The sequence below is a fragment of the Panthera tigris genome, chromosome C1 (assembly GCF_018350195.1).
Source record: "Panthera tigris isolate Pti1 chromosome C1, P.tigris_Pti1_mat1.1, whole genome shotgun sequence".
NCBI lineage: Eukaryota > Metazoa > Chordata > Mammalia > Carnivora > Felidae > Panthera > Panthera tigris.
This window is the reverse complement of record NC_056667.1, coordinates 90,162,368-90,173,144: the sequence shown is the minus strand read 5'-3', so window position 1 is coordinate 90,173,144 and position 10,777 is coordinate 90,162,368. Positions and strand designations below refer to the sequence as shown.

Below are 10,777 nucleotides of genomic sequence, written 5' to 3'. Positions count from 1 at the left end.
CTTTAATAACATTTTGGACAGGTTCAGCTATGACTGAAACTGGTCATTTCTAAACTTAAGTTGGGTGAATGGCAAGAGTGCAGCGTAATACCATCATTGGACACTGTCAACACAAGTTTGAAGAATGAACAGCCACCTCTTCTTCAGATGTAGGTCCTGGGGCAGTTGACACTGGATGCTGCAGTCAGAAACATGTGACCATGTCCCTGCTGCGTTTCTGGAGGGCTGAGCCTCTGCTACTCAGGGGGTGTCCTCTCTATGCTGGATCTTGTCCTTTATCTTCTTTCTTTAAAATTTTTATATTTATTTCTGAGAGAGAGAGAGAGAGAGAGAGAGAGATACAGCGCGGGGAAGGGGCAGAGAGACGGGGGTGGGGGGTGACCCAGAATCTGAAGCAGGCTCCAGGCTCTGAGCTGCCAGCACAGAGCCTGACGTGGGGCTCAAACTCACCAACCAGTGAGATGATGACCTGAGCCAAAGTCAGATGTTTAACTGACTGAGCCACCCAGGCTTCCCATTGTCCTTTATCTTTTTGATGGTGATACTGGGCTCCACCTCCAGGGCAATGGTCTTTACAGTCTGGACTATTGACTGACCAAATGCACTAACATTTTACAATAACAGTTTCTTTTTTTGCGTAGTTGTGCATCCGTGGAGATTTTTCTTAAAACATGCATCTTATTGTATATTGCATTGTTATTTTTATATCTAGCATATTTTTCTTGTTAGCATTTTCAGGATATTTAAGTGAATTTTGTACATTTGATAGTAGCTGACAGAGTGTCATGTCCCCAGTATGATTTTCACAGACATTAATTGAGTTGGATTTTCTCTGTATATAATAAGAATTTTAAATGTTAAATGTTTCATGGAAATGGCTCTAAATGGTTCATACAATGTTGGTCAGTATCAAATTCTTCAGTTATATTTAGTAACTCTCACAGAAATGGTACAGGTTTATTGCAAACCCATTTCTTCCACAAAGCATAGTGAGCCCTTGTACAACACTGTGCTAGCCACAAGCATAAGCCACAGCCTTGGCAGACATAGATCCTGCCTTCCCAGAGCATACAATGTGAAGAGAGGTACAGATAAGGAAACTTTGGTTATGTATAACCTGTGTTTATTTATAATGCCAGATTGGTAAAGTTCACGTGCATGCGGAACAAAGGAAAGGTGGCAACCAGCTTGAACACAGAGAGGAAAACTTTCAAGGGTGAATGTTATGAAAGTGGGGGGATAGGTAGGAGGCACGAGTATGACTCAGGGATTCAGATAGGACAAGGCATTCCAGACAGAATGAACAGCTTTCATCGTGAGTAACATGGAGCTGGAAGAGTTCATGCAACTTTTGAGTTCAGTAGAGAAGCAGGACATGGGGATATGACAGCAAGAGATAAGGCTTAAGAGGGAAACACTAGGGGTGCCTGGGTGGCTCAGTCAGTTGAGCGTCCGACTTCGGCTCAGATCATGATCTCACGGCTCGTGAGTTCGAGCCCCGTGTCAGGCTCTGTGTTGACAGCTCAGAGCCTGGAGCCTGCTTGGGATTCTGTGTCTCTCTCTCTCTCTGCCCCTCCCCCACTCGCATTCTGTCTCTGTCTCTCTGAAAAATAAATAAACATTAAAAAAATTTAAGGGGAAACGTTAAATTTATAATATAAGTTAAGTTTGATTTTTCTTCTGAAGGAAATGGGGATAAGCAGTGAACTAACAGAATCAGAATTATGTTTAGGAACATAGAACAGGTAATGAAAGGCACCCTACAGGGAGAGCTGTGAAAAGGCCAAGAAGTGATAATAGCCTGATTTTTGTAAGCAACACTGAAGATGGAGAAATTTGAATTGGTTTAAAAAAATTTTTTTTAAATTTTTTTAATGTTTATTTATTTTTGAGAGAGAGAGAGACAGAGACAGAGTGTGAACAGGGAGGGACAGAAAAAGAGAGGGAGACAAAGAATCCAAAGCAGGCTCCAGGCTCTGAGCTGTCAGCACAGTGCCCGATGCAGGGCTTGAACTCACAAACCACGAGATCATGACCTGAGCTGAAGTCGGATGCCCAACCGGCTGAGCCACCTAGGCGCCCCTAAAAAATATTTAGAATATAAAATCAGTAGAAACTGGTGACTGAATCTGTATAACAAACAAGTAAATTAAAGCAAAGAACCAAGGATGACTCCAAGATTTTTCTGAGTTGAAGAACTCATTATGTGGCAGTGTCATTCATTGAGAATCAGTGTTGGAGGAAGAAGTTTGGAGGGAAGAAGTGGTTCAATGCGGTATATTATGGTAGACACGATACTGGGACCCCAAAGAGGGCCACATCCTGATTGCCTAAAAGGACTTTGCAGATGCAAATAAATTAAAGATTTTGAGGGGGCACCTCAGTGGCTTAGTTGATTAAGCATCTGACTCTTGGTTTCAGCTCAGGTCATGATCTCAGGGTTGGTGGATTTGAGTCCTGCATTGGGCTCTGTGCTGACAGTGTGGAACCTGATTTGGATTCTCTTTATCTCCTTCTCTCTCTGCCCCTCCCTCACCCTCTCTCTCCCAAAATAAATAAATAAACTTAAAAAATATATAAATTAAGGACCTTGAGATAAAGAGATTTTCCTGGACAGTATGGGTTGGCCCTATGTAATCATAAGAAGAAGGAGGCAGAAAAGTCACAGTCAGAGAAGGAGATACAATGATGGAAGCAGAAGTTGGAGTGGTGTGAGAAAAAGCTGGAGGCCAGGAAAGGTAAGGAAATAAATTCTCTCCTGTAGCTCCCAGAAAGAACACACAGCCTTGCGGACACACTGAGTTTAGGACTTCTGACCTCCAGAACTGTAAAAGAATAATTTTGTGTCATTTTAGGCTGCTGCATTTGTGATAATTTGTTACAAGAGCCATAGAGAAGTAATACAGGCAAGAGTTTTATGCTCTGTGGGATATTCGACTCAGAGGTCTGGTAAGCAATTGAACAGATCTGTCTGATGCTCAGGAGAGAGGGGAAGACCGGGGCATTGAGAATGGAGAAGCACCAACATTGAACTGGTGCTGGAAGCAAGGTGCCTGGCAGAGAATCCATGGATGGGAGTGAAGAGAAGAGTTCCCCAAATAGAATGTAGGGCAACCCTAACCTTTAGGGATGGATAACAACAAAGGAAACTGGTAAGTAGCCTATAAAGTAGAAAGAGTGTAAGAAGAGTGAGAGTCAGGGGAAAATGAGGAAAGAAAATATTTTAACTATGGGGATTTGATTATTAGTGTCAAATGCCACTAAGAGACATTAGCTCAAAGAAGTTTAAGTAACATATGTATTGAAAAGTGACAACTGGATAGGAAGGAACCATGAGGAGAGAGGTTAAAAAAGGAAGCAAGAGAAAATGCCCTGAACTCCCAGTCCCTTAGAAAGGAGATACTCACTGTACTCGAGTGGAGTTGGGGAGGTGGTGGCTGGGCAGGAGCAGACCTGTCTTTCTCTGGGATGGAAGAAGATGTGGGGACAACAGCAAAGTGGAATGCAGAACAGTGCCCTAGAAAAGGCAGAAAAATCCTTTTTCACTCTGCTCTGATCCCTTTTGATACTTGTCATGATGGCTACTGATTGTATAAAGTTTGATGCATGTAATAAGGAGTAAGTGATTTATGGAAATTTCTAATTTAAATATTCAAAGAAAAGCATGCTAATTTATTTGGGAGAAAAAATCAACAAGACACGTAGAAGTCTCCAAACAATAGAATGGTTTAAATTACTTAATTGGACTCTGGATGGGGTTCACAAGGTCATAGAAATTTGTAACAAACACACACACAAAACAAAACAAAACCAGTATTACACTAAATGTAATGGAAAAAATAACTTAAACAGGAATATAACTCTGGTGGACTAGGAAATCATGAAATGTTTTAGTTCAACACTCATGAAAAAAGGTAAGGTGATGTTTTAAACAATTGAGAGCATTCAATTTAATCAGTCCCTTATCAAATATATATTAATCACCTATTATCTGCCAGTAACTGCCAAATAAGGAAGGGTAAAATATTAGGAAATAGAGGATATGAGTGCTATAGTATTTATTATTTATCTCCCACTGAAACTGTGATTGACTATGTAAGTAACATCCTTACCACATCCTTATCTTGGTTACACAGATTTTAAGAGTTGGTTTAAATGATGGAATGTTTTATTTATTGAGCCATAAAGCAAAAGGAATTATGCTACAAAACAGAAAGACACACACACACACACAATAGTTTAGATTACCTTAAAGACAGGTAAGCAAACGGGTGCAAAACAGGCAATTTTACTTATGTGCTGCAGGTATGTATCTGTGTATCTGTGTATGTATGCATGTATCTCTGTCTCTATATAGATAGATACATATATTAAACATGAAAGAATGTGCATGACCTGTTTGGTATAAATTGGTATAATCAAAGTTTCTCTTATAAAACTAATCTTTTCTAAATATTTTATTTGATCAATCCACATCTATAAGTATTACATAAAAGAGAGACCAACCTGTGAAATATACTGTCAAGCATCAGAGATTAAATTGGTTTGTTCTGTGATTCTGTAAAGTGCACACAAGAGAAATGATATGGAAGTGTTTAGGGAGGTGAATGATAATGGGAGGGTCTTGGCAGTTTGCTCTGGAGAGCGGTGAAGCAAAGCTAAAGGGAAGATTCAGAAGCTCTCTAGCATAAGAAAATAAAAGAAAGTAATCAAAAGTTGAATATTTTTCCCTTGGCAAAATAGGCAGTTTCACTGAATCCTTCCTGAAATAATTGTAAGTTGGAAATAGGTGAACTTGAGTCATGGTAATCAATTGAAGGGAATTAAATGTGTCATCTTGATGACCAACAAAAATGAGAAGAGATAATGCATGAATTTAGCTAGTTTTAGAAACTGGATCAAAGCTCATGATCTGAATAAAACAACAACGACAAAAATGAATCATCTTAAAATGAGAACTTGTTATATTTTTTGGTATAAATATGCATTCTCTACATATACAAACACATTTCTATAAAAGTTGATAATGTCTTTTAATTCTTTGGTGATATTTTACATATAACAGAGCCCTTATCTTTATGGTTAATACTGCATAATCAGAACACATAAAATAGAATTTTTATCCTTGATTTACAAATTCTCCCCGTAAAAAGCACTCAAACCCGATTTTGCAGGTAATCTTGGAATTCTATTTAGCAAATGACGCATAAGAAATTTATTTTGCCAATTTTCATGGCGTGACTCTCCTGACGATTTCTCTTAGACCTAAAAATTCTTAAGAACAAAAGTTCTCTTCAGCCTTAGCAGACTGTCCCACCAATGGCCTTTTGCACAGGAAGGAGAAAGGAGGAAGAGAAATTGTTAGGAGTGCTATCCTTATAATCAAATGTGGCTTTGGAAAAAAAAAAAAAAACTCAGAAAGTAACCCTTATCCTTGGGAAATAATGACCACTTTACCTGAGTGGGCTAATGCCTGGAAGGAAGCCTTTGGATAATGAGTTCTACTAGAGGGGTATCTGCTCAGCTTTTATCAAGGAGGCAGATGATGAGATAGGGAGCTGAAGCCTAGTTGAATGAATATAAGCTCTATGCTGGAAACTAGGTCAGATATATTGTTTCCGTTTGAAATAAGGGGCTCTCAAGAACCAGAAATTTTTGGGAGAATGCCTAGAAATGTACAGCAAGTAGACATATTTCTGACGAATTTTGCAGCCCCTTTGAAGCTGGCCTGCCTTGACCTCCATTAGCAATAGCCACACAATGATGCAGAGACATAGAAGTTTTGGAATTCGCTCTTTTAAACCAATCCAAGTGTTGTTTTTTCTTTCGCGGCTATAACAATGGTTGTGGTCTGAGAGGTATAAGCACTATTACACATACTGTGTTCTATGTTAGCAAGTGTTAAACAATGAATAATATAATGGGAGATATATATTTAAGAATGCCTACAGGCCCTTATCTTTCCACTCCACAGTGTGGAATGGTTTATTTTTAATTATTTGAAAGCAAACCTTGGCTAACCAGAATTCTTTCTTTTAAGTTTTTTTCACACTAAATTTACCACATACTTTCCATTTAAATAATTTTTCATCTATCTGGGCTTAAAAACTATGAGTATTTTTCTTAAGTGTGAAAAGTTATTACCCTGTAGACTAATTAGACAGCCATCCTTAGCTTTCCTAAATGAGTTTAGAAAAAAGAGCACCCATAGTGACAAATACAAATTTGGAGATAGTTCAGTTTAAAGTGGAAGTTTTATTGGAAATGATGTCATTGAAAGGAAGCATTACTTAGAAATAGATTCTTATATTAAGTCTGTCTTTGTGGCAAAGGTACTTACATGCATTCTATAATGGCGTCTCTTTTTCTTTTCCTATAATGTTCATTAAGGTTTGTTTCAATAAAACATTTCCTACTCTCTAAACTCATTTGTTAAGGATAGCAGATTCATTTGCTAATGTTTGTGTTAACTCTTATGATTCCATTGCTCAAGAGTTGAAAACCTAACAGGGTTTGAAAAGCTTTAGGTATATATGGTTCTTTCTCAATGTTTTTATGGAAATATAGGTAGCATTCTATGTGACATGAATTGCTGATGATTGAAAATTTATTTTAAAATTGGAGTGGAAGTAAGAAATTGAGAGGACATGTGGAAGAATTTTTTTAATAAAAAATATGAGCTTTTATGAGATCAATATGATTACACAATGGTAGCTATAGTAATAGTAATAACAATATCTACTCTGAGCACTGAGGTCAACAGAATTAGTTAAGCGTTTATAGAAGAAATGTATAGGAATGTAAGTCAGGAAGGTTTCTTTGATCTGAAATTGAGCAAATGTGTTCTAACATCTTGTCTCAGTGTTGAAAGCAGCAGGCCTAACTACATGCTGGAGAAAAATATTTCACTAGTTTTCCACAGACAGCCTTCACCAGGGCGCTATCAAAGCCAAACTCAAAACTGTGTGGTCAGGCTTTAAAAGCATCATTGCTACATGACAAAAAGTCTTTCATAAATGCCAAATGTACCATGGTTTAACCGCTTACCAAGTGGCTTTCTGTAGTGTAATGCAACATTAATCATATCAAACAGAGAAAAGAATTCAGAGCGAACCTGTCTTTTTATGTGTCAATTGAAATACTTGGCTTGATTTAATTAGTCTCAGTTGCTTTTGATGGAAGGCTAGGGAGATCGTGAGGAAGTTGCCTGGTACATTATTAATTCTCCACATCTTTATTGTCGTGCCAACCCTATTTATCCCATTTCGAATTCTCCATGTCCCCTTCCCTGGCAGTGACAGCTGTTAGGGCTGTTGTGGCCACTTTTTTTTTTTTTCTTTCCTGTTAAGAGGGCAAGCAAGCAGTTGCTGTTCTTTCTAATGCCCAGTAAAGGAGCAGTGGGAGCCTAGTGGCTGAGCGGGCCCCTCTCAGTGTGTCAGGGGTCTCTCCTTTGGGAAGTGATCAAGTCCTGCTCACTCAAGAAGCTGGACTTTGACATTGTTCTTTGACTTGACAACCTAAAATCCTTCTCTGCTTTCCTGGATAAGCCTGTAATGACCTCTTTCTAAAGTCAAAATATTGACTATTACTTACACATTCAATCACACGTTGTCACATTTGAGCAGCAGTGTTTTCCTCCCAGAATTCTGCGGATGCCCTTGCCCATTCATGTTCTGCTTATTGCATTCCTGCACATATCCATGGTGTGTGTGTCTGTACAAATTTGAAGAATGATCACTTGCAGGTAACCATGATGGATCAAGATACTACATGGCACTCTCATGCCTAGAATAATAATTTTTCTTCCAGTTTCAATAAAAATCAGTGATTTTCTTATGTAAGTGAAATTTTCATGCTTCTCACATTTTTATTTTATTGACTTCCAGCTCCAGATTTCTCTTTTACTGAGGCACCCTCCCCATCAATTGCAAACTGTCAACGAAGTTTACACAATATTGCCTTCCTTCCATCACTGAGTCCCATTCAACTAAATACATCATACAGAAACATCAGAACTAGGAAGAATCACCATGGAAAAATAATATTAAGGCAGAGTTGGTTTGTGTTATTTTGTTTTTGTTTGTTTGTTTGTTTGTGCTTTTTTGGCCCACCTTAAGGGTTATTCCAAATGAGCTAGATTAAAATGACTAGTGCTGAGACATGTCTTTTCAAAAATAACCTCTGCAACTGGGAGAATATAATTCATGCTTTTGTCAGACTTACACTCAAGTATTTATTTTGTCAAGACGTATGATTCAAAGTTGGATAGTGCTTTTTAAAAATATATTTTTATCATTATTTTCAAACATTGTGAAGTGGTTCTCATTGAGTTTATTTACATAATTCCTTAAGCCATGATTATTATGTAAGTAAGTCTTTTGATTTTTAAATATTTTTAAAATTTTTATTCTTTGTTGGAAAGAGCACAAGTGAGGGAGGAGCAGAGTGAGAGGGACAGAATCCCAGGCAGGCTCCATGCTCAGCTCAGAGCCCAATGTGAGGTTCCATCTCACATTGGTGAGGTCATGACCTGAGCCAAAATCAAGTCAGATGCTTAACCAGCTGAGCCACCCAGGCACCCCTGGAAATAAGACTTTTGAATCCTCATATGAATGCTGAATGAACCAAGCCTCATAAGGGTCAAATAACTTGCTCATGTGAGAGGCAGAGATGGAATTTTCATCCAGATTTTTGACTAAGAATAATATTTTCCCCATTATATTCTAGCTTCTGATTTTGTTCAGACCATATTTTTGGTGATGTTTCTTTAAATAATCATGAGGGAAAAAGACTAACAAGAGTGGGTTTTGTTGTGGTTCCAGACTTAAATTGTTTTACATATTTACTCCCAACAATGTAAAGTTTAAGATTTCCGCATTAAACATTTGGAGAAATAGGGGCGCCTGGGTGGCTCTGTCGGTTAAGCATCCGACTTCGGCTCAGGTTATGATCTCATAGTTCGTGAGTTCGAGCCCCGCGTCGAGCCCTGCATCGGACTCCGTGCTGACAGCTCAGAGCCTGGAGCCTGCTTCACATTCTGTGCCTCTCTTTCTCTGCCCCTTCCCTGCTCATGCTCTGTCTCTCTCTGTCTCAAAAATAAATACAGTAAAAAAAAAAAAATTGGAGAAATAGATAGGTAAGTGTGATAGTGAGGACCTTGACATTAATGCCGCATAAGGAAAAATTATGAGGTTGGGATGTTTAATTGATAGAATGAAAGACAGAGATACATGATATTTGTTACAAATATTTAAAGAGCTGTAATGTATAAGACAGGGCTGTATTTTGTTTCTATTGGAGGGAAACACAGGACCCTTTGGAGAAACAAAAGGAAATGGATCCACATGCAAATATTTACATAGATGTAAATGATAGGAAGAAAGATAATTAGATAGATAGATAGATACATACATACATACATACATATTACAAGAAATATTCAAGCAGTAGACTCATAGAGGAATTTTATTGCTTTGTTGTTTTTTTTTTTCAGAGTAAATCACCCATATCTGAGTTCATTAGAATGAAGAATTAAAATACTTTTCCAGGTAGGAGGAGCAAATATTGGTGAACAATCATGTCTATGAGAAATCCATTGTAGAATCTTGTTTTTAAGTTTTTATTGTATTCATTTTCTTTGATTACCAATGTTGTTGGTTTTTAATATTAGTTTTCTTCACATGTTTTGAAATTTTGGTTTTCAGACTCATCTAAGGTTTTGATATGTTTTTCTCTTTGTCTGAGCTTGTCACCAGGGACTCACTAACAAGCCACAATAACCCAGTTTTCTAGCCCTGCTTAGAAGTGCTGATTGCCACCAGAGACTAAGGTCAAATACCAGAAGCCACAAATTCCAAACAAGCCTCCATGACCCAATTTTTGACTGGTTTGATCCAGTTCAGACTCTGTGCTAACCCTCCAGATGACCGTGGGATTATTACCACCTGCAGTAAAACCTTGGATTGCGAGTAACTTGTTCTGCAAGTGTTCCACAACGTGAGCAAACATTTCTAATAAATTTTAACTTGATAAATGAGCAGTGTCTTGCAATAGTAATAGTATGTGCTGCTGAACGTCACATGATCACAGCTGAGCCAATGGTTCTTCTGTCTCTCTCTCTCTCTCTCTCTCTCTCTCTCTCTCTCTGGGATTGTGGATGATTGTCTTCCATGCTTGGACACTTGGTCTCAGGCCATGCTGTTTGACAGAAATGAGTGATTTTTCAGAACATTAGAAGGTGCCCACAACTGGCACTAGTGTATTTTTTGTCACTTCATATCCATTCTGTTACCCTATGTCTTTTGATTGGAGCATTGAGTCCATTGACGTTTAGAGGGAGCACTGAAAGATATGAATTTATTGTCACTATGTTTCTTGTAGAGTTGGAGTTTTGGTGGTGTTCTCTGGTCCTATCTAGTCTTTGCTGCTTTTCATCTTTTTTTTTCTTTTTTTTCTCTGTCTTTTCTCCCCTCAGAGAGTCCCCCTTAAAATTTCTTGTAGGGCTGGTTTGGTGGTCACTAAAGGTCACTCCTTTAATTTTTGTTTGTCTGGGAAACTTTTTATCTCTCCTTCTATTTTGAATGACAGCCTTGCTGGATAAAGAATTCTTGGGTGCATATTTTTCCGATTTAGCACATTGAATATATCCTGCCACACCTTTCTGCCCTGCCAAGATCTGTCTTCCCTTGTAGGTTAAGGACTTTTTTTCCTCTTTCTGCTTTCATGATTCTTTCCTTGCCTGAGTATTTTGTGCATTTGACTCTGATATGCCTTGTTG

At 38.2% G+C, this 10,777-nt stretch overlaps 1 long non-coding RNA gene across 1 annotated transcript; it reads left to right on the top strand.

Annotated features, from left to right (window-relative positions):
- Nucleotides 1–2,886: 2,886 nt before the first annotated feature.
- LOC122241541 lies at nt 2,887–9,996 on the top strand. The gene is made up of 4 exons (XR_006221766.1): nt 2,887–3,152; nt 7,887–8,058; nt 9,494–9,548; nt 9,745–9,996. It is a non-coding gene; the product is annotated as an uncharacterized LOC122241541 (long non-coding RNA).
- Nucleotides 9,997–10,777: the final 781 nt, after the last annotated feature.